The sequence below is a fragment of the Lissotriton helveticus genome, chromosome 8 (genome assembly GCF_964261635.1).
Source record: "Lissotriton helveticus chromosome 8, aLisHel1.1, whole genome shotgun sequence".
Taxonomy (NCBI): Eukaryota; Metazoa; Chordata; class Amphibia; order Caudata; family Salamandridae; genus Lissotriton; species Lissotriton helveticus.
This window is the reverse complement of record NC_136069.1, coordinates 442,697,831-442,725,235: the sequence shown is the minus strand read 5'-3', so window position 1 is coordinate 442,725,235 and position 27,405 is coordinate 442,697,831. Positions and strand designations below refer to the sequence as shown.

The 27,405-nt window shown below is 43.0% G+C and overlaps 1 pseudogene; it reads right to left on the bottom strand.

The window, feature by feature from the left end:
• Positions 1-399: 399 nt before the first annotated feature.
• Positions 400-27,167, bottom strand: LOC144773755 (2-aminoethanethiol dioxygenase-like; annotated as a pseudogene).
• Positions 27,168-27,405: the final 238 nt, after the last annotated feature.

Sequence of the window (27,405 nt, the reverse complement as noted above, 5' to 3'; positions counted from 1 at the left end):
AGTGCATTAATAAAGCAAATGAAAGACACAGCTGAGTCACCTGCAGAGTTAAAACTTTACTATTTTGGTGACATCCAAGTCATGGAACAGACCTTTTTACTACATTAACTGTTGACTCTCTTGTAAGAGCAATCATTCATAAACAATTCAGTTCTGGGTCACACATCGTGCTTCGAAGAGTAATTAAGAGCTACATCCTGCATTCTAACTTTCAAAATCTAATTTGGACTATGGTGGGCAGATGGGGCCCTCCGATGGTTCAGTGTGTTTGCGTAGTGAGATCTTGGTGCACAGATCTGTCAATGTACAATATATACTAGTTATGCATGGCTGCACCCCATTGCTTTCCTGGGTGGCTGACAAGGTTCTGACTATGGTGCTCTTGGGTCACCGATTGTCTCAGAGAATCACACTCGGCCCCGGGAAAGGTTCTCGTCCACACCAGAAGTCAGCCAGCTGGGGGACCTCCAGGAGCCACACCTGACTGTTCTCACCCTCCACGTCCTTCCCATTCTAGGCGTGGGGCTCAGTGGAAGCTGGCGGCAGCAGCTGGTTGTAGTAACAGTCGTGCCTGTCTTTCGGGTCATAAGGTGGCGCTACAATGTCAAGGAAAGCAGCAAGCCAGTCCACAGCGCTGATCTGGTGCAGGTTGTCCCAGTGCAGGCTGAGCAGGCAGGGAGAGCTGGTGGAGCCAAAGTGGTTGAATGATCCGCACAGGGCTCGGTGCAGCGCATCCCTCTGAAAGGGCTGCAGGGGCAGTTTGAATGGTGAGGATAATGTGGCCACGGGTACCTCCTGCAGCTGGTCGAAGCTACGGATGGTGAATGTGGCATAGAGCACCTTGATCATGCTGTGCATGCTCGATGATCGTTCCAGCGGGATGCACGCCTGACCGCTCTGCAACAGTAAGACACCCATGCTGAAGCTCTCCGTGTCGCAGGTGTGAATGTAGGTGATGACAGGCTGTGCAGCATGGCCTTTGGTGTACCACCATTGTGTGATCTGCAGGTCCTCAACCCGCAACTGGCTAACCAGGTGTTTGAGCTGGTTCAGGTTGTTGTAGAAGGTCTTGTTTCAAACACAAGGAGATGATGGACGGAGCGCTGAACTTTTCAGACACTCACTCCCAGTCACAGATCTGGGTTGAATCCATCATCGTTCTTTAGCTCACTTCGCCATCCCAGTTCAGACCCAGCCATATGCAAATCTGTCTTGACCCTGTTCCTCATGGGTACAGTCCTGCCCGCAGGTCTTCCCTGGACCAGAAACAAGCATCCTGGCACAGATTTCAGGGTAACACCCCTCAGCAGCCAGGCCAGCTTGAATTCAGTGGCAAAGTGAGCTTAGGGCGAACAAAGCAAACACAATGAGATGATGGACGGAGCGCTGAACTATTCAGACACTCACCCCTAGTCACAGATCTGGGTTGAATCTATCATCGTTCTTTAGCTCACTTCGCCACCACAGTTCAGATCCAGCCTGTGAGGGTGAGGCTCAGGCACTCTTCTGGATGAGGGAGAACATGGTATCCCATGGCATCTTCCTCGATCCCCTATGAGTTAGCACAGACCTGAACTTGCACAGCCTTACAATTGAGTATTCCGAGGTTAAGCTAAGACATTGCAGGCAGAGTCTTAATTCCACACCTAATTTTTTTTATCAAAAATCATTTACATATTTTGGGCTCCGACCAGAAACAAATCTATATTGAATATGTGGCACAGTAAATGTTTATCTACTCACAGTGCACAGCAGACTGGGGTTTGTTTCAGCATAAACTGATATTAATCGAGTACAGGGACCAAGAAAAGCAAGCAAGGTAACCGCGCTTGTTGTTTTAAAATGTTTGCCACTGATTTGCAGATCCGCCATGATTTAGCAGCAACATTTAAAAAATATATATTTTTGGGCCCAGAAGGGTTCTTGTGGAACCCCACCACCAGGCCTAGGGGGGCAGAGTATTCCTATACTGTCCCCTTCTGCTTTTTTTACAGTATTTTCCTGGAACTCAGCTGAGTACTAAGATGGCTAGCAACACTTCTGATTGTAGTTTCTGCAACCAATCCGATCTCAGCATGAGATCGGTCGGATCCATGGAGGATTTGTGTCCCCACATATACAAATTTATTTTTTCTGAAATAACTCCCAAGCTACCGAAGGGATTTACACCAAATTACAAAAAGGGCTCTTTCTGGACCAAGAGCTAGATTTTCTGTCAAATTTGGTGTAATTCCGTCCAGCGATTCAGTCTGTACTTGTGTTTAAAATCCCTATGGGAAATTGCCTTGGGAAAACACGTTTCAAGACCCCCCCATTTTCTTGGCTCCCGATTAACAAATCACCCTGAAACGTTCCAGACAGCAGCTGAAGAAAGTGGCAAACTAGTTTAGAAAATTTCACAAAGATCCGTCAAACACTGTCAAAGTTATTAGGAGAACAAAAAAAAGCTTTTCCTATTTAAACTAGGACCTAACTATAACTAGCTACGGGCAACTGCTAATAGGTATATATTCTTAACTCGATAAATATGTGCCTTAACAACATACATAATTTCATGGTTCATAAAAGTGAAGTTAAGCATTATAAAACTATTATTACCTCTATATAAATTAACCTTATCAATGTTTTCTGTTTAGACTACAGTATTTTGTAGCGCAGTATTTTTGTACTGAATGTACTGACATAGAAGCCGCTCAGCTTTCAACTCTCTGCTGAATTCACGCCCCTCTAGTAACATTCAAACTGCAGGCCCTGTGCTTTCAGTGTTCAAGTGACCCCTCCATGGAGCTCCTTGCCTCTCTTTCTTTTTCATCAAAATAACCGTCCTACAGAAAAATGCTAAATACATGATTGTCCATGGGCTAAACTGCTAGCAGTCGCTCTTAGTGCTATATAAATAAATGAAATAAATACACAACATATGGTGGTTCAACTGTCAGAGGCACTTTCGGGACATCCACCATTTTCTGGGCATGTTTTTTGTTGCTGCCCACCTCTAAAACATGAGTCCCACATTTGTTGCCAGCCTTTTGGCTTTGTCAATGCTTGTTATATTTGGATATGGTTTTGCAAAACTTTATTGTTGAGGGAGCTGCCTGTCCCTCATCAATTCAAAAAATCATTCACTAACAGCAAAAAATACTTTTAGGTCTCAAAAAGCACACATTGCAATAGTAGTCACTTGCACTGAAGGGAATTACTCTGTGTGTCAATGTGTTTCTTGTGAAAGGGCAGAATGCCATCACTTACACTAAAGTTAGTAAATGACTAACAAGGGATGACCCATTGTCTGATGCTCTATTGTATAGTGGACGAAAGAAAAATGTGAAAGACACAATACAGACCAATGGAAGAAAAACTTGGTCTGAAAGCTCCAATAACTAAGAATATTCTACATATATTTATAGTAAACTGAAAAGGTCTTGGCTAATGTCAGGCCTAGAAAGTTTTATTTTGAACACTCCTGTAAACCATCAAATGTTGTATATATATATATACTTCATTTGAATGGAGAAACAGCAAGGATGCAAATGTACATGCAAATATATCATTTCCAGTAAAATTGCATTCTTGGATTCTGCCCTAAGTGTAAATGTTTCTGTGAACCCTTCATGCCATTTAGATATTCCTCTTTCGAGTTAATAGATGCCCCTTATCAAGCTGAAAACATCTGTTAGTACGCAACGAGCTGCAAGCTTCATGCAGCAGGTACACAGTGAGAGTATGCTGTTTATCCGTCCAAAAAATAAATATGTACTATTCTGTATAATTATACCAGAATAGACCAGTGGCAATGTTCTGCTCTAGCTGAGTTAATTAGAATTCCAAGAAACATTCCATAGGCACATAAATACTGGGAGATATTTCGAGATTCCTTGAGCTGATAGTTCTGAGTAGTGCTAAGTCCCAGTAGGCACTTGTTTTGTCTATTGCTTAGGTATGAAATATTGAAACCCTCTGCTCAAAGCCTTAAGTAGAATGAAAAAGGTGGGGGAATGTGGGTTTTCTAAAACTTAAATAGCAGAAAGGAAATGTAAGAAAGTGAATTATTAATTGGGGTGGATGGAAGTTTCCCACAAGTAATAAAGTCACTAACCTGTTACGTGCAGTCGAAGAATTTAAGAATTCAAACCTGAGTAGTTCAACCCCTAGTACCTGTAGCACTGAGCAGACAGGCTTAAGAAAATGTGTAAAGCATTTAGAAGTACCAGAATAGTTAAAAAGACAAAGACACAACAGAATAAAAAATACCGCTCCAATTTATAAAACTAAGGAAGTATGTAGTAAGAAAAATGAAAAAAATACAATAGGTGAAGTAGATTTATGGATTTTGAAAGATTTGAGTGAAAATAGTGCTGAACTGCACAAAGCACCAAAAACAGTCAATGGTCGCAGTAGAGTAGGACCTAGGGGCGATTTGAGGCCGACCACAATGGAGCGTGGGTCATCTACACCAAGTATAAATTGATAAAATATTTTTAAAGACCTACAGTGTTCTACCCCTTTAGGATTTTTACAATTCTCCAGACTGGCAGACCTCAGCTCTGCATGATGATATTCAACCAATCGCAAGTCAATCAGCAACTAAAGTGGGAAGATGAACTATGTGAACAGCTTTCAGATGCCAAATGGTTGATAGCACATATATCTATTAAATCACTGTCACGTAAAAATAGGTTTAAACTCAACTATTACATACAACCCTCAGAATTGTCCATGCTCTGGATCCACCGTATTATCTGGATCCCATCAGATATGGTTTGTCTAATGCAGATTTCTAGCATATGAAGTGATATTGTATAGAGGCGACACATTTTTGGTAGAAAGTGGTGGCACATGTGGCAGAATTCTTTTAATTGAGGTTGCTGAAAAGCATACAATTTTGCCTACTGGGATTACTACCAAGAATAAGAAGCTTCTCAACAAATTAAATTCTTGATGTTAAGACTTGTGCCGGCTATAGGTTTTATAGCTATGATGTGGAACAGCTGATTAAACTCTGCCTAAAGGATGCACAAATGTGGGGCAAGATGGAAATGTTGACTGCTGAAGCAGTATATGCTACTATAAGCTCAATGATTCAGTATCATGGGTCAATACCTTGAAGTTAGGGATGAGGAAACCAATTTGAAGCCACTACAAATTGGACATTGTCACTCAATGTGTCATATATCGTAACAGGAATGTTTCACTCTGCAAAATTGTCTTTACTTTGTGCTATTTGCTTTGAATTGCATGTGCTATCCATTATCCATTAAGCATTCATTTTTATTGGGTCAATTGCTATGTGGACCAAAGCTGCTTGGTACACCTGGGCCTTGTAAGCACACCTTGCGATTATGTACGGACCAAAACTGCCTGATACACCCGGGCTTTATGCACACACTTTCAGATTGTGTAAACATATCCTTAACATGTGTTTTAAAAGTATCTAATTAAAAACAATTACACTGTTTAAACATCCAATGAAGCCTGATAATTGTAAGTATCACTGAAAGTAGTTTGCGGACTTAGATTAAGGCAGCTGACAATGAACACAATACGAACTATTTCAAACCATTGATGCTTACTGAGAATATTGGAAAAAGTGCACAATGGTGGTGCAACTTTTTGTAAAGTGATGGGGCTGATTTATGGTTTGGTAGGTGGTACTCCATGCATTAGAATAATGGAGGATATTATGCCCGACACCCTTCCAGGCTACCATCTACCAAATTTAGAAATTACTGCTGACCCAGCGGTGATCTCTGTACCCTGACAGAACTCGCTATCATGGCAGTTCTAGTCAAGGTACAAAAAGTTTGTTACTTTGCCTTTCTTAGAGTTGACGGGCAAGCTGTTAACCTTTTGGTGGAAATGGTGAACTTAGAGATAGCCTGTGCTATGGGGAAATATATGAATAAAGTTAAAGTGTTCCTCAAATGCACAGAGTAAGCATTGTAAGTTCTCCCCTTAGGATTATACGAGGTTGCGCTATCAAGGGATTACAGTATTGCTTGTCATATATATGAAGGATTTGATGTATATGTATGAATTCATTGATTTTAATAATTTAGAATGATATAACACTCCTATTTTAAAGGGAAAGCTAAATTATGTGTGTCTAGATGTGCAATATCTTTTTATGATACCGCCGTGTTTATGTCTTTTAATGTTATGATAAGAGGTAAATTGTATACTTTTATGGTTGTAACAAACCAAATAAAGTTTTGTTTGACTGACTGACTGAGTTGACGGCTGTCCATCAAACTATAACAACGTTTTTTTTAAAACCAAATTGTTAAAGTGCAAGTTTGTTATTTGAAAACAAAAAAACTAATGACCCCCTGACAGAGGGAGTAATTTCCTGGGCGTGAGGGGCATTATACGTTATCTTCTATACCTCACCACCAAGTTTTGCCTGGTGGTGACAGATAGGAAATAATGAGATCTCACCGTCCTCCCCAATTACGGGGTAGTGTAATGTCCTTCCTCCAACGGCCACTCCCTTGGGCTGTCAGCGGAAGCTGTCCATTGACAGAGCCAATGATGGCTCTGTTGATTGAAAGCTTTCAGTCTTCCCTACCCTAATAGGGCAGGCGGACCGCCACTTTAGTAGACAGTGTACACCATTGCGTTCGTAAGGTTAGACCTATTGCACACCAAATGGAAAAAGTACAGAAATGATGTCTCAATGGACATTTAAAAGTTCAAGTATCCACATTTGTCGAAGAAAGAGGACGAATGGTAGTATGGTTCCTCTTTAATTGTTATGGATAGCCAGCCGACACGTGTTTCGTCGCCAAGCAGTTACAATACTTTGGCGACTCCTCAGGGCTGTAGTCGATGAGTATCTAGCCACAGGTCGCTGTGCCGGTGATAATTCCAACCCGGCCCCGCTCAAGACCAGGTACAATGAGTGTAGACGTTCGGACAAGTGGTCCAGTCAGACTCTATGCTCGGTGTGATAGGCGAACTTGAGAGTACGTTATGTGATGGTTCCAGTCGACTTCTATAGCGAAATGACTGGGGAAAGTAAAAGCATCCACTATATCAATAGTTAAGGTTGGTAAAGGTTCATCAGTGGGATTCCCGGCCGTTTCGCGGGAGAAGGAAAGCAGGACGAGTGCTCCTGCCGTGGTTCCTGGTTTGGACGGAATTATCACAAATGTGGATACTTGAACTTTTAAATGTCCATTGAGACATCATTTCTGTACTTTTTCCATTTGGTGTGCAATAGGTCTATCTTTACGTACCTAGGTTGTGTCTCGACACACATGTTTGGAGGGGTTTAGGGCCTTTATCCCCTCACCTATTTGCACCCTCACCTATCCATATCTGTGTTACATCCGTGAGCAGTGCGCCCAGTATTTCCCTCAACTAAAAACCCTGGTCTCAATTGTCTCACCATTGCGTTCGTGTTTGTAATTATGGCAAATTGCATACGATTATGTGGAAGTACAAGAGGAGCGTCACCCTGCATTTACCACTAATTTCCTAGAGCAAAATGTACCCTAACAGTCAAAGTGAACCTTACACTACGAAAACATCGCTAAATACAACAGAACAGAAACATCAGCAGCCGTTCGCGTTCTGCTCCTGTGCTCTTGGATAGGCATTGTAACCCCAAATGACTCCAAATTATTCGAACAGGTGTATACATGCAATTTTCTGTATTTTTGCATCACAAGTGTAACCTAAAATTCCTGAATTTACTCCTCTGTAATAAACAATTTACCAGGCCTACTGATACCCAAGCAAAGTGGTAAAGGTCCAGCGAACATTCGAAGATTTTTCGCTGTCTGACATGTTGAGGTGCACAGCAAGGTACCATAAGGAAACCTCGATTAAGGCTGTTGTTAGATGTAAAAGCTTTCGAGCAATGACATTATGGTCCAGAGGCACTCAAGAGTTTGTATCTAAGGCAATGTATGAGGAAGGTAATCAGGGCCTGCGAAACTGCCATTTACACTATAAATTGGTATGATTACCAGAATCAAACTCATGCTGAAACAGACATGCAAACGAATTGCCCCTTTCCGCAGAGAGTTGACTCTCTAGAAAAAATGCAAAGACAGGACACTAGGGATAGAAGCTTCTAAACCCACGGTTCAGGCGTATGCTGAAATCTGCACTAGCAATGGTACTGAGCCGTATTTAAATTGGGTCAGCAATCTGCATCATAGGTTCCTGCTAACGAGTTTGAGATTGGTTAATGTTCAATTTTTAGTGGCCTATCCTATGCAAGGTACCTATGTTGCCAATTTACCCCCGCGTCCCTGTGATGGTTGTTCTGTACAAAGCACGTTGCTCTTTATGTTCTTTTGTAAATGGAGGGAGTTACGGTGGGGTAGGGAGGTGGGGAGGGGGAGGGGCAGAGTGGTGGGTGCTAAAAACCGGCATATGGATAATTGCAGGTAAGTAAACAATGTAATTAATAAAACGAATTTCGCAGCGCGCACTGCATCGCATTTTGCGATGCAAGGCGCGCTACGAAATTTGTTTTATTAATTACATTGTTTACTTACCTGCAATTATCCATATGCCGGTATTTAGCACCCTCCACCCTGCCCCTCCCCCTCCCCGCCTCCCTGCCCCACCGTAACTCCCTCCACGGGCCGTGGCTGTACGGCATAGGGCATCAGTTATTGTGAAAAAATCTTTTCTATATATGTATTCTATATTGAAATGTTTTTGGGATGTTTTTATTGGTTTTATGCTTCTTCAATGACCACATATTGAACGAATAAAGATTTTCAAATGGGACTCTTAAGCAGGCCAACTACAAAATGTAGTCAAGCAAGCTGAAATACAAAATGATTAGCTGTCAGAATACAGTGTCTTTTTTTGCTCCTTGACAGAGGATATGCCTATTGTTGCTTTTTCCGTAATATGCTGTCAAATTACTTTTTTTTGGGTGGGGGGGGGGGATTAAACTAGACATGAAAACCGGCTCCTACCAGGATTTTTTTTATCTTTGACCAGAAGCTGGAAGAATTCTTCAAATGGAGAGATTTGGAAAAAAAGCTGCAATGGGGCAGCTGCAGTTTTTTTAACAACTTAGGGGCATATTATCAAGGGCATTATCGCCGCTTTAGCAGGACTTTTTCCTGCTAAAGCGGCGATAATTGTATCGCCCTATTAGCAAGCTTTTGCTAACAGCAGTTAGCGACAGCTTTTAGGCGATAGCGACCTGTTTGGGGCCCGCTTTGCATGTCAGCGATATTTATCGCTAATGACATGCAAAGTGGGCGTACCCAACCTGTTAGCGACTGAAAGCAGTCGCTAACATCGCTATCTCCTATTATCAACGCAGGCGAAGCGATAAAAAAATGTGCGCTAATCGCGAATATCGCCAAATCCTAACGCCTGCTCAGACGACTTCTTAACCTGTATATCCAATGGGAGGTGGATATTCAGGTTAAGACCCTATTGGCGATGATGCATGAATATATCTGGATTTCAAGGGATATTCAAATGTAAGGAAATTATAGCTAGGAAAGGATATCTATAAAACAAAATTTAGATACGAATACCAATCTTGCTAGTGGAATATATAATTGTCTCAATAGGACACCCTATAACCACAATATGGACACTAGAAAAGAATATAGTGATATATTTATTGATTTATTTTCTAGTATAAATTTTGTGTTCCATATTTCTTTTCATGATTTAAGATTACATATACTTTTCACATTTAATCATTTCATGAGATAAATTTTAACAATCAATATATACAAATTCCGTTAATGGATGGAGCGTTGATTCAGGCAGTGCGGCAGATGTCTACATGCGCGTTTCGGCATACACGCCTTCATCAGGTAGCCGTCTATTGCACAAAGTAGCCTATTCAGGATAGAAGTAAAGATGTACTATGGCTTCAAGTGTCTCTCTTGGTAAATTTTGCACAAATAGCTGCGAATGGGCGTTAGCGTCTCAGCTCAGTGTGAGTGAGGAAAAAACTGTGGCAGACCGGCGTTACTATTCTAGCAAAAATGGATGAAGATTTTAGAACGATACACGATCGCTTCGTAGTTTAGGGAGGGTGGGGCATCATGAACACGATTGTTCCAGCCCAGAATTGGCCGGTGGAATTCTCCTGAAAATGGAAGAAGCCGATGCCGGGATCCTCTCGTCAGGACGTCACAGGCTGCGCGATATTCACGCATTGAGCCGCTATCGCCGGATATTTTATCGCATGTGAGATAAACGTTGCTAATAGCAAGTTATCTCTGCGATAAAATCCGTCGATGCGCGGCGATAAAAAAATAATCGTTAAGCTCATTTAGCGATAATTATCGCAATTTGTTGCTAATATGCCCCTAAATCAATTAGTATTTATGAGTGCTTCCAAATGTCTTGGTTGCAACCCCCTTTGGGGCACTCCTTTCTGTGACCAATAAAGTTTTCAATAAATTTCAAACAAAACTTCTTGTTCTCTTATTCATGAATTGTATTCATTCATTAGTATTCTTCAATTTGTTTTTTATTTTTTGACATTATTCTTCAATTTCCTCTGTACTACATGTTAAATTTCCACATGTTAGTTTTACATTGTTCTCCAATGCATTTCGAGCAATATTTGCTCTTCATCAGGGAGTACAGTCATCACGGAGTACCACGTCCCGGTAAACCTATTCACCCGATGGCGTTCAATTAGCACTACTCCCTTTCGAAAGACCACCTAAGAACGGTCTTTATATCTGTCAACTCTATGGCAGAATCTGAAGTCATCTGGTCATCTGTGTAAGATCAGCACAGCTTGTCAAACGATCCATTCAGAATAAAGAAAAGATGCCATGTATGCATTAAACAGACTGGAGGACAGAAGAGAAACTTATGAGGCCCCAAAGAGTAAGCTGACCGCGGATCGCTATGCGTTAATTTTACAGTATCCATAAAGATCTGAATTAGTATTGCATTGAATACCTAATATCCATCAATATCCATCAATTGGTGATCCAAAATATGACCTTACCATAGGCTTCCGCGAGATCTTGCGTCATTAACATACACAGGCTCCTCAGATTTTCCATTTGCAGCACCTCCTCTGAGGCCAGCACCAAAATGGTCTCTTTCCCAAGGTTTATAGTAAGGCCTAAGTGGGCCTGCATTTCAAACATCAATGTTTTCCCAAAAAGTATAAAGAGAAACATGGTACAAATAAATATTCCAAAAGTCCAAGAGACAGACGGATCAAGAAATTATTATTTATCGAAAGCTTTCACGTTCCAAATGCACAGAATAGTGTTTTACAACCTTAGGTGGAATAGTCCTTTTAGTTGTATGCTATAGGATGGGCCAGCTCCTCTGTATAGTTTCAGGCCCTTCGCTCTTTATGTACTCACTTGGATCTGAGTTAAGTATAGCTGTCTTAGCAAATACGGCTTTCCTGTCTTTCTATTGACCTTTTACCTCCAATAACATTGATTCTTCTACTACTTTACATATGCCTTACACATTATCATGACCTCCCAAACAATCCTTCCTAGGCTTGACCATACTTTAACTCTAATTTGTTCTCACTTTCTCTCTTCTTTGCGCCCATTCACCATGCTGCCCCTTTCTCAGCTTATTGCTTCATCATCACTAGCCCTGCTCCCAACTACACCGCAGTGGGTGGCCAAGCACCACTGCATAATTTCCAATCACTACTGTGAACAGTCTCTGTCTGTTTGGCTCCTGGACCTGGCAGCAGGCCAGGCCCTGCACTCTTTCACCAGGGAAGAGCCGACCCCCACTGCTAACAGCTTGTGTAGCCGGGGTTCACTGCAAGGCCTGTTCTGCATTCAGACTCTGCACCCAACTCTCTGTATGTTGTCAATGTGGGCAACATTTGGCTGTGCACAGCCTTTCTTTCCTAGTTTATTTTTAATGGGAAAAAATTACATTCATATATTTTATTTTTGTAGTGGAAATTCATGATTTTAGTCAAAATCGCTGTTTTCAAAACAAATGGAACCCTTTATTACTAACAAAATGGTGGCCACCTCCATGGCTATGGAAAATGTTTTCGCTGGTGCAAAATTGACAATATTGCTTTTAATTCGGAAAATTTCATGATGGCTGAAAAAAATAAATCAACTTAGTCAGCCAATCACATTTCATAAAAACTGCACAATTATACTTAAGCCTTAACCAATAAAGCCCACTCTGCAACGTGTTTAAACACTCATATCACCAAACTTGGTGCTGTGTGCTCCGCCTCCAGCCAGGTACTGGCGAAAACCTGCTATAAGTGGTTAAACCTCTGCTGCAAGCCGCTTTTCACATGCAGGACCTCTGGCCAGACCTTAGGTTCAACCCATTGCGGTTAAACAACCCTTGCTATGGTTGGACAAAACTGCTGCGCACAGCATATGTCCATGTTGAATGCAACTAGCAGGCTATACGCTGACCAGGCCTTGCATGCAGTCTACCTTCAAATGACAGTCTCCACTGCATGGATCTACAGTGGATCTGTGGCCCCACAACACTCACAATGAGGGCCCTTTCTTGTTCCTAAGGTCCTCCACTGCTATTTTATGTGCCGGGGAACCACAGCTCCTGTAACTGGAATTGCGGATCTCACACCTCTTCAGTTGCAATCAGCATGGATCGGAGTGGCAGGTCAGAATGTAAAAGAAAATTATTTTTAAAAAATGTACCTATCACCACCGCATCTCTCCAGTCTCTCCTCCGCATCAGGACTCGGCTGGAAATGGAACCAGCAAGCACCCAGGCTCCCTTGACCAATCACAACGCTGCAATGCAACATTGTGATTGGTCTGACCATCATGGCTTGGCACTCAGCAAGGTAATGGGTGCCTGGCCATGTTCTCCACGCAGGCTGTAATGTAGCCTGAGTGGAGAGCAATCAAAGTGCGCATGAATGTTTGGCCAGCCGGAGAGGGCCAGCCAAGCATTCATGAGCATTTGGAGTGGGCAAACCACTCCTCCTCCGCCCTGCTCTGAGAGCACAGCAGCCCCGCCCGCCATGGCCAAAAAGCAGCAGGAACAAATAAAATGATAATTACATTCAGTTATCATTTTATTTTTCCTATAGTTACACTGCTTAAAAGCAGTGGGGCGACGGATTCTTGGTCCATCCCTTTGACCAGGCAGCCAAGGTGTGCGCATTCCGCCCCCTTATTTGGCTTTTTAGGTATCGCCTACGCAGCGTGCATGCGCTGCATAGGATAAAGACCTATAGAAATCGCTTCGGCTTTTCAGCCAAAAACGTGCTCGCATTGCATTGCTTTCAGTGGCAATGAGTGCACGTTTGGCGATTCCCTTGCGGTAGAGTGTTTGGCAACATATGTTTGCTCACTCCCGCAAGGGAATTGCTGTGTGTACTCTCGCACTCTCCCCACCCCTCCCAGTTGTAAGCCCAGTACTGTTTCACTTTTGCGGCCGCAGGCCGTGTTTGTGTTTCAACGCTTGTTCGAGGTGCAGTCGTTTAAGCTTTACAGGGATGTCATTCATGTGCGCGGCGAAGGAGCGGTCCCTGGCAGCTTCGCCACTGAGTGCTGGGAGTGCCCACTCTACGGAGCTGCTAGAACATGACAACTTGTATCTCTTTCCACCTGTGACAGCAGCAGGCCTGCAGCGCCATTTCCCATTTACACGACGAGGATGAGTTATGGTGGGTGAGTACATATATGTGACTACAGAACAGTATATGAGCGTGGGGGTCCAGATTGTGAAATGTGACTTTGGATGTATTGGCGTTCAAAGAGCTTATCTGCTCTACCAGTGAGGCCTGTGCGGTCTGCGGGCCGCCTAGAAGCAGTACGGTACTTTACTTTTCTGAAATCGGAGATTTTTAGAATGACGTTATAATTACAGCAGTATCCTAAATCAAGCCGAGTGCACTCAAAAAGAGTTGCGGGTATATTCAATCTTGTAAAAAGTCTGTCAATGTTTTGTTGAAAAATGATTGTTGATACTACATACAACACACTGATACTGAAAACATGTTTTTGTCTTACATGTGCATAGTGTGTGTACAGCATACAATTGAAAGAGACACCAAATACTGTAGACGAACAGATAGTACATACAAGCGAGAGGAGAGGTACTTGGCATTTTTACTGCTGTTTTAAACAAGCATTGGCATAGCCAATAGGTCTTGCCTTTGGGACCTTATAAGTGCTTAGCCATGCAACAGTTAATGTTGTTGCACCAAGGATATTGTGCTGCATAACTAAACACTTATAAGGTCCCAAAGGCAAGGCCTATTGGCTATGCAATGCTTGTTTTCTTTTTGATCTGATGCTGGGACCTAGCCCTGCATTATGAAATGGTTGCAGCAAAATAAATATTTCTCTTACAGTAGCCAATATTAGGACCACTGCACATGTCGGGAACTTTTGATCCAAAAGGGACGACAAGAGAAAAGGCTCCTTTTTCCACTGGGATTCGTTTATTATTTTGAATTTCTAGTATAGCAGAAGAGCTGCGGATCCCACAAGGCTAAGATAACAAAAGTGTTAACCCTTTAAATCCTGCTCAGCAACTTTTCTAAACGCTTCTATCACAAAAAATGTACATTAAAAATTATATTCACAGTAGTAATGGCAGCCTTACACGGCATTTAGATTATGAATAACAAGGGAAGTCATATGGTCTGCATCTTGCACTAAAACACCCCAGTACACAATGTGTGTGCCATTATTGATGAAAAGTAAAGCCTGTCTGATTGCAGGTGGTACTGTAAAATGATGCGACCTTCAATACTGTATGTGTGCTTGCATGTCATTAATCTATGAATACGTCTAGCGAGTATGTGACGTTACAACACGATCAAAATGGTTGTGGTACGTTACATCACAGTTTTTACAATGCAAGTCGTTACAACGACTTGCGGTGGAGGGCGCTGAACTTAGGAATAGTATGATTTACTATTCCAGCACCAGTCTACGTACAGTAGGGAAGGTGTTGGAATAGTAAATCATACTATTCCTTAGGTTAGAGCGCCTTCCAGCGCAAGTCATTGTAACAACTTGCATTGTCATACCCGCAATGTAAAGGCATTGCAATGCAATGCCCGCTTGATAATGGGTGTCTCCCCCTCTAGCTGCCCTTGTTTTCGCTTTCCCAATTGTTTTCCCAGTATCAGTGATAGTAGTGTGACCCCTTCAAGTGACCCTTTCATGTGGTCCCATGAGGCAGCTGTCTACGGTGGCCTAAACGTAGTACAGGCCCTGGAAGAACAAATAATGCCTCTGATCATCATGAAATTGTGTTCAGCCTCTTGCAGGTCATGTCAGTAATTCTCAGTACATGGCTCTAGGGTGGTGCGACCGGTGGCACCGCACAGGGTGCTGACTTCAGGAGACGCCTAGTTTGCAGGTTTATTTTGGTATTAAAAGCACCTGCTGCCACATTCCTTGCCTCCAGCAAAATCCAGGCAACAATAAAAAGTTCAAGATAATTCTGGTGATTAATGTTCTTCCTGAAGAGAGCTTGGAGTTTTGTCTAGTTGAGGTTTTCACTGATAATAAAATAGCACAGAGGGTTCATATGCCTCCTGCAATGAATGTGTACTATGCAGATCACAAAGTGCATATATTGTAAATATGTCAGTGGGTTACTGCTTTTCTAAAATACATCCTTTAGTTACCTGCAGTTTATAAAATAAAATCCTAATTTAGAATGGTGGATTATTAACTGTCATCAAAGAACTGTATGCATGCTGCTAAGTATAGCTAAGAGCATAGATTAATATTGCAAAAGGGGTTCATGTGGGTAGAAATTGATTATTATTATTAAAGAGAACCCCCAAACTACAGTGTTCCTTCTTCAATTCTGAGTTTGTGCTTCTCCAGACCTAGCACTCAAACTATACTGAATGCCCGTATGGATGAAATGTCACTCCTACACCATGTAGCCCTTTGGCATGTGTAACATTTCCTATATGCTGATATACACACTTATGATTGATTGTCTCTGTGTAATGTGTGCTCTGACACCTTACACAAGATAAAAATGACGCTATATAACTAATTAAATGCGACTGAAAGAGAGAGAGTGGTTTTTGAGATTTGAGGGCAGTAACAGTCGGTGGTGGGAGTGCTGCCGGGTGGTGACGTGGTGTGGGGGAGGGGCATGGTGGGGAGGGGTAGTAAACTACGGAATACGGTCAAATGCAGGTAAGTAAACATATAAATAAATAAAACAAATTTCTTTGCGCGCACTGCATCGAATTTGGAGATGCAGTGGGCGCAACGAAATTCATTTTTATTTATCTATATGTTTACTTACCTGCATTTGGCCGTATTCCGTAGTTTACTACCCCCACCCCATGTCACCGCCCGGCAGCACTCCCACCACCGACTGATACTGCTTGAGGGGCACTGTTAAAAGGTGGTGGTTAGTGAGTCCATGGTGGAGGTAGCACCAGCTCCACCATGGATGGAGTAGTGCCAACAAACATTGTTGCAATGGGCACCATCAGTGCTAAAGCTGGACCTGAGTTTACAGAATGGATGTTATTATGTGTGATTTAAGGAATATTAAAGAAGCAGTCCAAAAATAGCTGAGATGGCCTGTGGAACATGCAAAAGCTTTAAAAACTGAGAGGCATATTACCTAGAAATAGCGATATTTATCGCTAAGCAGGGTTAGCGGGAATAATTTTATCGCCTAGCTACGACGATTTTTATCGCTGGGATACCTTGCTATCATCAAGGTTTATCTCAGAAACGATAAAAATCATTCGAAATGCGTGAATATCGCTGGAAATACAGCGATATTCACACATTATCGTGACAATGCTCTTAGCCATGTTATCCACCTCCATTTGGATAACATGGCTAATAACTGCTCTGGGCAGGTGTTAGCTTTTGGAGATATTCGCGCTTAGCGCGAATATTTCCAAAATTACGCCTTTGTAGGTAATAGGAGATAGCGATGTTAGCGACTGTTTTCAGTCGCTAACATCTTGGCACGCCCACTTTGCATGTCATTAGCTATAAATATCGCTGACATGCAAAGCGGGCCCCAAGATGCTCGCTATCGCCTATTAGCTGTCGCTAACTGGTGTTAGCGCCAGCTTGGTAATAGGGCGATCGAATTATCGCCGCTTTAGCGGGAAAAAGTCCCGCTAAAGCGGCGATAAGGGCCCTTGGTAATATGCCCCTGAGTTCTGCAGGAGCCTTCGGCATGGTGCCAGGAGCTTCACAAGCCTAAATGTTTTAACATTCAGCTGAGCCAGAAAACATTGTCAGAGATCGAGGACCCGAGGGATTTTTTTGCCTAGTAATTTCGCCTTGGGTGTGATTATCTCTTAACACCCTCCTCCCTCCTGATTATAAAGTCTGGATCTCCAGAGGATGAAAACTAGGTGGTGAATTAGAATGATAGTTTGTTCTAGTACAGGTTTTGCACAGCTGCCTAAATTGATCATACAAAACTGCACTTGAGGAGATGCCAGCAGGCTTCACTAGTTACATCTTTTGTATAATTAAATAGGAGGTTTGTTGTGTGTCTTTTTGTTTGAGGCCACTGAAGGCTGGTCACATCATGTGGGTCTAACCTTTCTATGGTAAGGCAGCTCTTTGTAAACCAGACAGAAGCAGCAGTCAGTAGTGTAGGCAAGGGTGCTGTGGGCCTGAGTGCGAGCAAGGACACAGGCCTCTCTCTCACCACTGGTTGGGCAGTACATTATTGTGCTATTCTGAGTTCAGTGGACCTCTCAAGCTTCTGGGCCTTAGTGCCTCTGCGTCTGCAGCCAGGGCCGGACTGGCCATAGCGGGCACCGGGCAATCCTCCGGTGCGCTGCACGGGTGGGGACCGGTTTTGGGCCCCTGGGGGCCGTTTTTGTTACAGGGCCGTTTTTGCAGCAAACCGGCCCGGCAAAGAGCTCGGCGGCACCTCCAACAGCCCTCCACCCCCCCTCCCCCTTCCAGTGGGGGTGGGGGGGGGCGAGCACTTTGCCAGGGCCGGTTGTGATTCCCAGTCGGGCCCTGTCTGCAGCACCATTGATACTACACCCCTGGCAGCTAAACTTGGTCCGCTCTGACTCTTGGGTCTGATTCCGAGTTTGTCCTAATTTTCCGACCCATGCACACTCCCGGTTTGCTCAGAGGTCGGAACTCTGAGTTTGGTAGTATTTGCCTCACCTGTTATTTATGGGGTACCTCACCCACAAACCTGTGGAAATATAACGGGAAAACCATAAAGAATTTACCTAAATATGCAGATTTTGGTGCCCTAAGCACACATGAGCATAACTTCAGTGGGAGTGTTTGGGGTGTCACACCCCCTAATAAATGTTTTATATAGTAAATAGTTGGATACAGGTGCTTTCAGTTGGGTATGGTGAGGTGGGTATTGGATTTCACTTGGGATGTGTACATGCACACACAGGCAAGAACATACGCACACACTCGTCTCTATTTTGAAGATTCTTTAAACTGTTGGTTATTTTACAACATATTGTCCTTGAAGTAACCCTAACAATTCACACTGCTAACTCTACCCACTGCCCCTTAAGCCCCCTCATGCTCTGCTTTTCAAAAAAGTGCATTTTATCTAGGGCCAGCTTTAGTGCTGGTGGCGAACAGTGTGACAATCTTTTTGGCCCCCCGCCCCATAACCTCCTCCTTGGATTTCCGAACTACCACCCAGCAAAAATGCCCCATCTCTCCATAGCCTGTCTGTCACTTACATTTCATTTATTCTAAAGCGTTGGTGAATGGCTGGCTTTCCTTATCCACTTAGCTATCCACATAAAATACGCGTTTTTTCTTTGCAGCAGGCATATTAACCCTCGGTGCTACTTTATGGCGAGTCAAAACTGCCACTAGACAACACATTGGTCTTTGTCTCTAGTAGGAACATTAATCAAAAAAATGATCTTGACATTTTTATTTCGGCTTGAAAGCTGGATGCACAAGGAACTCTGCAGCAGGTGCTTTTAAATTGTAAGTTGTTTCTATACACAGCGTCTCCCAGAGTTCAGTGTCACCTTCTCGCCCAGTGCGGCCGCACCGCCCTAAAGTCGGCCCTGATTTGTACCAGGATATGCCTGGCAGAGTGTTGGAAAATCTGAAGTTCACGCCCCCTAGTCATACAGACCAAGCCACGCCCCTCGAAAAGCACGAAAACCTAAATGTTCACCCAAAAAGACGTTTAGATGGTATTTACTTCTCCTGATATTTTCCAAAGCTAAGGAGGGGTATCAGAATCATTGGGTGCAAAAAATAGCCCCTTCCGTGCATCAAACTCGGGACCAGGCCCTTATTCAATTCTTTATTGGCACCAATAACCGGCAGGCAGCGGAAACCAGCTCCTTCCGAACAGCAATCTATGAATTATGGTAAACAAACGAAACCGCAGCATTCATGCCTTTGTGATATGTCTATTTGTGACATGCGTAATGAGAGTTCTTGAAGCAAGGCGCTGTCTTGCCTCGAAGACTGAGCAGTGCTTCTGTGTTCCTGAGTGTAAAAGAAATAGACGAGCGGACGTGATGAAATGTGAATCCCACAGGCGCCATCTCCGTGTCTTCCGTCTGCGCGTTTGTTTTTAAGGGCTCCCCTCAGACTCTTCTTTTTGCTCATTCTGTGGTGTTTCCATTTGTCACTGTCTTTCCTGAACTGTCAGGGCAAACATTAGGCTCGACAGAAAGACCTTTAGTGTACTAGTATAGCAGCAAAGCGCATTAACTTTTGGAAGTTTGTTGTTCATGTTCTGTACTATCGAGCATTTTGTCCCCCAGATTGCTTTACTTGCAGTCCAGCAATCTACAGGGTTAGTGTAGGCCCCAAAGCTAGGTTTGGGAATTAACCCCCTGGCTGCTGTTTGCATTGAAAATACAGCAACAATCAGGGGTCGGTGGGCCCCCCAGGCCTCTGGACCCCGGTGCCACTGCACCTGCTGCATCAATGGAAACTATGGCCCTAAATAAGGGTTTCCTGAAGTTTCTTCCATAGCACGCAACCTCTAAAAGCACTAAGTGCTGTCTGCAGGCACTGTAAAACTTTTGTGGGGCCTCAGTGAAAACCTTCCCAGGGCTCATAATGTCCTGAGCATCGGTTTTGAAATAAAAAATTACCCTTAGGGAAAAAGAAAACATCATCTGGCACCATCTAAGTGTTTTAGCTGTCAGCTGCTTCACCACTAATAAACTGACTGCTTTGAAATCTATAACTGTATTTTGCGGCACCTGTGCATGGATCAGAGAAGTGTGGGCTGGTGATATTGACTGCCAACTCTAGCAAAAGGTGTGGTGTAGAGGACTGATTGATTGTCTTTCATATGTGTAGAAATGTATTTTTTATTGTATTTATTTATTAGATTTATATAGTGCGGACTTTGCTCAAAGGCATTAGAGCACTTCACCGGAGCGCAGGAAGTAAGTTCTGGTTAACAACAAACATCATAAAAACAACTGTTTCAAACAAAGAAAGCAAAGAACTAAAAGTTTATTACATCAGGCACATAACATGATAATAATTGCTTAACTAACCATTACAGTGAGAACAGACAGATCAAATATTTTGTAACAGGCAAGACAGGTCAAGTCAGCATAGAAAATGCTCACTTAACCTCATTTTAATAAGTGTCTTTCAAATAGGAGTCATTTGAGTTCCCCTTTGAATGTGAGCAGAAAGAGGCTGTGCGTACAGATGATGAAAGGGAGTTCCAAAGCCTTGATACACTACAAGAGAATGTCTGTCTCTTGCAGCATTCTTGCCTAAAAGTTGAGGGTTCAAAGTAGGAGGGGCTTCAGCGTTTCTTGTTCCTGATTGAGCTCCATAGACTTTCAATTTTCCAACTAGGTAGGAGGAAGTGGTGTTGTGGTGACTTTGTGAAAAAATGCATGCAGAATTACATTTGGATCTTGCATTAATGGGGAGCCAGTTAACAGAACATAGAACAGGAGAGAAGAGGTACATTTTCTTGTGATCTGTCACATAGCACGCAGCAATATGGAGCTCTGCTTTCTGAGGAGCCTAAATGCACTTTAAGGAGATCACAGAGGAGCGAGTACCATAATCTAGTCTGAAAGAACCTGCCTGGTGTCCCAGGGCAATCTTAGCTGGTGGCGTGCTCTTTCAGCCAAGGCTGAGATCTGCCTCTGGAGGTCTGGAAAGTTGCCATGGGAAAAGACCAATGATTTCGCAATCCCCACAATGGCCAGTAAGTACTTCAGGATGAGGTGAGGAGGGAATAGAACTGGGGAGGATGAGATAGGGCCGAGATTAGATTGGTGCAGTTTTATAAGGGGAGAAGATAGCAGGGAAGGTTGTGGGATAATTGTTCAGGGGAGTATTAGTTGGAGAGTCAGGAAGAACATGTGCTGGAGGAATGAGTTAAAAAATTAAGGTGTAAAATGAGGAGTATAGGTAAAAGTATGCTGTTGGCTGGGCAGGTATTAGGGTAGTTGTGAGGAGGAAGGGGACATTCTTAATGTGAGAGGGAGCCAAAGAGGGTCGAGTTAGTGTTGGGCAGATTGGGAACATGGAGGAGTGATCCATCGGGAGGATCAGCCAACACATCGCAAAGAAGCCTGCTTCGTACAGTTTCTGTGACCTTTCTGGTCTGCCCTTGTTACTTTCTCCACCAGTAGACTGGATAAACTGAAAGAGCATTTTGAGGTATTTGTTTGTTTTTGTGTCTGGCAGGAAAGCATAGAAATAAAGGCAGATGTTCAAAGAAGTAAATGCAATTTATTTAAAGCAATGATGAAGAAGCCAGCAAGTTCACTGACACCGAGGTGAACATGTGGCATGAACGAATAGTGTTACCACCTCGAGTAATAGTTAACAAAGATAATTAGAAAACGGTATGTCTTTAACGCAGCCATAAAGCCTGTTAATTGCAATGTTTTCCACCATCCATTAGGAAATAACACAGGATTAAGTGGAGTATTTCCCAGCTTCCAACGTTTAACTGAAATACCTAATTCCTTGCATCTTGTCAGGATTAAGCAAGGTGCCGAGGATTAGAGGACTGCTACCAGAAGACCAGTGTGCTGTACTCCTTTAAGGTTGTGGCAGACGGATGTTTGGCAGCTTTGAATGCCGTGAGCATTAGGCAAGCCTGGATCAAGGGTGGGACTTAAGTTCTGGGTCATGACACTGCAGCAGAACTATTTAAACAAAATGAAACCTTAAGGAGTGTGGGAGAGGATGGGGCCTAATCGCTGGGGCGGTGGACCTCAAATCTGTGGAAGAAGGCTTGAGTCTCAGCAACGACTCTCAACATCATGCGAATCTGGGCAAATCACGCAATCGCCCATTGCCTAGCAAAAATGAATGCGTCCTTATGTAACGCAACTGGTGCTCATGTGAAGCGCTCTGAAATCTTCGGGTCAAGTTTGCGTTATATAAAAATCCGGGGGGAAAACATGAAGGTGCGTTTCAACTTCCCATGTTGCAATGGCATTATGCTTGCCTTATAGGTTGTTTACTGTTTTCATTCCACACCTTTTTCCACTTGGTAGTTCGCCGATTACCTCAACTTTAGTCTGTTCTGCTGACCTTGTTGTTTGGTTGGTTTTTTGGTGTGGTCCTATTGCTGTGCTGTTCCCTCTTCCCTTCTTTTCTCAGAAGAGTTCTGATCCATCACCTGGATCTCAAACTTACTGGCTTCTTTCCTGTTTGGATTCAGTTCACTGTGGCCCACCATTCCGAAGCCAGTGAGTATACTTATATATTATTCTATCATTCTATCATTGTGACTGTTTTGTGTCTTTCACCAGCACTAAAACCCTGTGTGTGCTCTCTCTTATTAGTGACTCATTCTGTTGGAGAAGAGCGTTAGTGTATAACCATGCTGGGACTACAGACATAACTCCTGAGAGAGCACTGCTAGAGAAGGCCTGGGCATGCTGTGTGTTGTTCTGTCTCTCAGTCCCATTTCCCTTTCCCTTCGGTGTTTGGCTTTGTCTAGTATGTGTCCCTTGCTACTGGTGACGCTGAGATTCCCACCTAGATTTTTTACCTTACCACTCCAAGGAACCATAGGTCAAAAGATCTCTTTAGTCTGCTTGGAAGTGTGAAGGAAGTTCTTAAATTTAATACTCATTTGCAAAATTTCCAAAATCAATACATTTTAGTCTGAAGGACCACTGACTCCAAGGAAAAATGTAAGAATTTATTACAAAGCCAAAAATAACTGAACATACAAGCACCTCAGCAAGAGGTTCAAGAAATAAACTGGCATATACAAACATAATCCTAAGCAAGAGTCTCAGACGAAAAGCAAAGTCAATTCTAGAAGCATCAGACATGCAATCACTGTGCCCACTGGAACTCTCGACTGCATCTGTTCCAATGGAAAGAAAAGATTAGTCTGTCCCTACACTTACTCTAAAATGACATCCCTACTTAACATACCTCCCAGGCAAGAGAAAAAGGTGTCAACTGTGAAGGCTCCCTAAGAAGCACATGCACTTTTTCCGAGTAAGTAGCCTAAACTACCAAGCTCGTTCTAAGATGCTCCTTAATTTCTTCTGCCTAGTCCAAACTAAGACCCATGTCTAACTGCACATCCAATTGGACTGCCTTAGACAGGATTCAGTATAAACCCAACTGACTCTATTCCTAGCTTCACTAAGACCGAACTAACTCTCCACCCTCGGGGCACTTTCCCTAATACAAAATCCCAAAAACAAGGGGCACGCCCAGGGCACCCCTCTTTTAGCAGGTACAGCCTCTAGTACTTTTCCAGTGTCGAACCTTCTTCTTCCAAAAACCATTGCTTTGTCCTTGGATTTCAGGCACCTTCTCCGCCAAATGTTGCAAATGCACCTGCCAGCACATTCCTTTGTCTTCACTTCTACCAATCTAACTTCTAAACAATGCCTCATTCTACCTAACGAGCTAAATAGCCTTGCACCTGCAAGAGAAATGCATGTGAATGATCCCTCTGCACGCTCCAAGTTACAATTCGAAATTCAACTGCAAACATAAGCTTTTCTCAAGATACATTTCCCAGACCAACATTCCTAGTCATGCTAAAAAAAACACAAATAGGCCTCTGCTACCGTTTCTTCTCTCAGACCTTTACTCTTTTAAATGCATTTCTAATATGACAAAATAAGCATTTCATTAATAAATCCTAACAGTACTCTCTATGTTAACAAACATTATTTTCATGTTAAAACATTACATTTCTCATTAGGCAACCTATACGTGCAACTCTAATATGGCACGTTTAATCTCGAGGCACATTATATACACAGAGCAATTAATCCTAAAGTACTTAAACATTATTTTTCTTGGTTAAGCACTACATTGATCAATAAATGACATGAACATGATTCTATACTGCAACACTCTCGATTAGTCCTAAAATTCTAAAACCAAACATTAGTAGGGTTCCCTAAATATGCGGGTGCTGACTACGGGCGGTTATGATGCACCCCTAAAATTTTTCAAATAACATGGCGCTCTATCAGTCCCCCCCCCTTTGATGACCTGTGTCATCACAAATACACCATCCTTAGGGAAAGAACCGACTTAAACAGAAATTGTTGCCATTCTACCTCTCCTGAGCAACTCCATGTTTTTCAAATTCTGATATTGACTGTCCTGCAGTCTCTCCATTTGTCTCTCTTGCGCTCTCAAAGATCTTTCCAATCTGCCAGACTTGTACCACTTATAAGCTCTTATCAAACCCTACAATCCAATCACACATGCCACAACTATGATAAGAGGATTCGATACATAACCGAGAAATCCCTTTCCAAGGTTTGCAAGCCAACTCCCCACTTTGCCAAACCCTTTTCCAATCTTCTCCCACACAGTTTCTTCAGTCAAATCCTCAATTTCAAAATGAATAGCAGTGATGTTACTTATATATTTCTCCAGATCTTTGCTGTTGTCTGGTAGATAAGTACAGCACTCTTGTACCTTCAAATGTTTACAGACTCCTCCCTCTTTTGCTAGAAGAACGTCTAAAGCAAGACGATTTTGCAAAACCATCGTCCTTATCGATAACATCTCTCCTTCCACCAACACCAATGACTTAGCTGTATTCATTGACAGCTCATCGACAGCAGTTGCCAATCTTCTGATCTTCACATCATTCAAAATCACTCCCAAAGTTGGTATCATTGGTCCAAAAATATCTCCAACCATAGCTGCGGCACCTCGTTTCACTCTTGCATGATGTCCTCCTTCTATAAGCTCAAAATCGTCTGTATGATAAATCTTAGGGAAGATTATCCCTAAATAGCATGTACCATACCATTTATCAGGCAATCGCACATAGGCATTCTTTCCACACACAAAATACACAGTTGGAATTACTTGCACTACTCCTTGCAAAAAGTCCTTCGAGTAGTACTCCATTGTATAGGTATGCTCATCTAGAGCTATCGGACCATAATTCCCTTTCGCCTTGTGCAACTTCTCCTCATCTGTCCAATCTACCTTACCTTGCCCTGAATCTCGCAACTGCTTTTGTTTCATGTATCTGTCTTCTACCTGATCTACAAATTTCTTCTCTGTATCTGACGACAGGCACGTCAGATTATGGCGATGTGCATAAGCTGTATCCAACTCTTGAGTCGGAATGAAATATGTTCTAAGTCTATCTTCAGATTTATAGTAGTCATACTTATTGAAATGCTTCTAAGCTGGCACTTCAGGAAGAACAGCATGATAATTCGAAAAGAAATACTCAAAATGATTTCGTCCATAAAAAATGCTAAGCAGCAAACTACATTAAATACCATATGTCAACGGAAGATGGTGGTATCTGATACCCTCATTCACTGAAGCTGGCAACTGCATTCACATATAAGAGTCTTTCGCCTCCATCGATCAATATACTCATACAACAACTTTGCATATGCATTAAGCTTGAAATTACCTTTGGTCAGATCTGCATGTAACCTACGACTCTCTTTTACTAGCAAAGCTCTCTCGTTTCCTACCTTGACCTCTTCTTTGCTAGGAGTAGTAGGTGTAGGGTTTCCCTCTACCTCCACTGCCTGCTCATGTGGTGCTAAATATGAGACTACAACTACCAAAATTATGAAGAGTATCACTCCTCCTACAAGTGTGCCTACCATGCACCTAGCTCTACGGTTTGGGTTTCCAGCCTCCATAGTCTCAGAAATATTTTCAGCTTCTTTATTCAACGAGAAACGCTCAAAAAGTCTTTCTTCTCTACAGATACTGGTGAATCAACTCAAACCACACCTCAGAAAGCTGGAAGTTCGCTTTTTGTACCAGTTCCTTATTTACAGCAAGCAAAAGACAACCTTAACCCTTCTCCGTCCTCTGTAGAAAGTCCCTAAATTTCAGCCGGGACCACAGCAGCCTGCACCTGATGGGACACAGAATGGATGACATCAGCTAGTCCCTTGCAATAATCAAGGATCAGATCATCAGTGATGCTAAGCAAGGCTGTCTTCGGAACCGCTGGTAACCTCATAGCCCTCCCCATCAGTATCTCATGAGGTGAAAGACCTGTTCTCCTGTCTGGGGTACTGCGCATACTCATTAACACCAAAGGCAATGCATCAGGCCACTTCAGAGACGTTGATGAACACACTTTTCCCATTCATGCTTTCAGAGTCCCGTTGACTTGCTCCACTATCCCAAAAGCCTCTGGGCGATAGCTACAATGGAGTCTTTGATCAATTTGCAATGCAGCACAAAGCATCTTCATTATTTCACTATGGAAATGTGTTCCCCTGTCTGATTCCAAAGAGGTCGTAATCCCAAACCTATGCATGAGTTCCCTCAACAGCTTTGCTACTGTGAGTGTATCACACCTTCATGTAGAGTAAGCCTCCACCCACCTTGAAAATACACACACCACAGCCAAGATGTCCCTCAATCCGTTACATCTAGGCATCTCAATGAAATCCAATTGCATCCTGTTGAAAGGCCCCCCCCCGGACCTCCCAATGTGACTCATTGTGACCACAGTTTTCTTTCCAGCATTCATTTGTTGACAGATAACACATCTCTGACACACAGCTTCTGCCACAGCACGAAATTACGGATTGTACCACGTTTGTCTGAACACTCTCTTCCAAAATATACTGCACCATGGATCTGTCTTGCCATTGGGCTCAGCAACTCATCCGGCAACACTGCCCTTCCATCACTTTAGACCCAAATATCCACATCTCCTTTCACGCAGCCCGAATTGATCCACACATTCTTTTCCTGATCAGAAACCTGTTCCTGCAGGCACTTGAGCTCATTCCAAGTATCAGCCATGGCCAACATCGTGTTGAACTCAGTTGTTTCTTGACACACATCTACATGTTTCTCAGTAAATGAACAACCTTGTTCGGCACAGAATCGTGCAACTTCATCCGCATAGCGGTTTCCAAGTGACACGAAATCGGTGCACTTTACAACTGCAATTTCTTTGGGATGCTGCAAGGCCTCTAAAAGCAACCACACAAACTCCCCACTTCGGATAGGTGATCCAGACGATGTCATGTAACCTCTCTGGGACCAG